Source organism: Pteropus alecto, unplaced genomic scaffold (genome assembly GCF_000325575.1).
Source record: "Pteropus alecto unplaced genomic scaffold, ASM32557v1 scaffold134, whole genome shotgun sequence".
Taxonomy (NCBI): Eukaryota; Metazoa; Chordata; class Mammalia; order Chiroptera; family Pteropodidae; genus Pteropus; species Pteropus alecto.
In genome coordinates this window covers 3,588,487-3,589,558 of record NW_006436283.1, presented here as the reverse complement: position 1 = coordinate 3,589,558, position 1,072 = coordinate 3,588,487, and positions in this window count along the sequence as shown.

Here is a 1,072-nt window from a genome sequence, read left to right as displayed (position 1 = left end):
GGCTTGGGGAAGGTCACGTGGTCGGGCTGGTTCCTCTGTGGCTGGACAGATTTCTTAAGGGGAGCAAGTGGGACTGACAGACCAATGAGCCACATGTGCCTTGGTTCTCATTATACAAGTTCCCAGTCTCTGGCAAGACAGAAAATCGCTTCTTGGACCCCCAAGGACAGTGAAGGAGTGGGAAAAGGGAAGAGGGTTTTCGGTGCTGTGGATTACACTTCCCGTGTCCCATGTGCTATCTGGGATGGTGGGCAGGAGGCAGCGCTGCGCCCTGACTGAGAATTCGTGTGCACTCCCTGGATCGCCTCCCCCACTCTTTATCTGGGGGCCTCACTGGCAAACCCAGAAGGGCCCACCCATGCGTATCTCTCGGCAGCTCCGTGACACATCGCGCCTCTGAGGCTCGTCCACGCCTTTCCGCCTCCCCATCACCTTGGCTACCTGGCAAATTCCTACTCATTCTTTAAAACCGTGTTTTGGCATCACCTCAATAAAACTCCGACACCACCCTTTAGACAAATTTCATCACTTCCTCCTCCTCTGTACATAAAGAGACCGTTTGGTTATGGAAAATTTCTTTAAGGATACAAAAGTGGAGAGACTTCTGTCGGATGTTTGCCTGGGAAGGCACACTCCCATCGCGGCCGCGAGTGCCTGCGTCCGCTGTTCCAGCCCGAGACACTGACCGCGCACAGGACCCGGAGCCGAGCTCAGTACTTCCCAGATGGAACAGAAGTTATCACCTGGTCCAACGGGCCCACTTTACAGATGAGGAACCGAGGCCCGGTTCATCAGCGGAGTCAATGCAGTTGGCCCTTCTGATTGCCGGGAGACGAGCGGGCCAGGCACGGCCCCTCGCCTGCCCTGCCCTGGTCGCGCCCCGGGTGGGCGCTCTCTGCGCCATGGCCTAGCCCCCCGGCGGTGGGGCGCTTCCTGCCCTCGCTCCTCCCACAGCCACCTGGCGGGCCCCGCCCCGCCCCACCTGGACTCGGAACTGTTAAGTGGCTGCGACGCCCCGGAACGAACCATTCGCGCTCGGGGGTGGGGGGTGTGTGTGGCGGCGGGCGCGGAG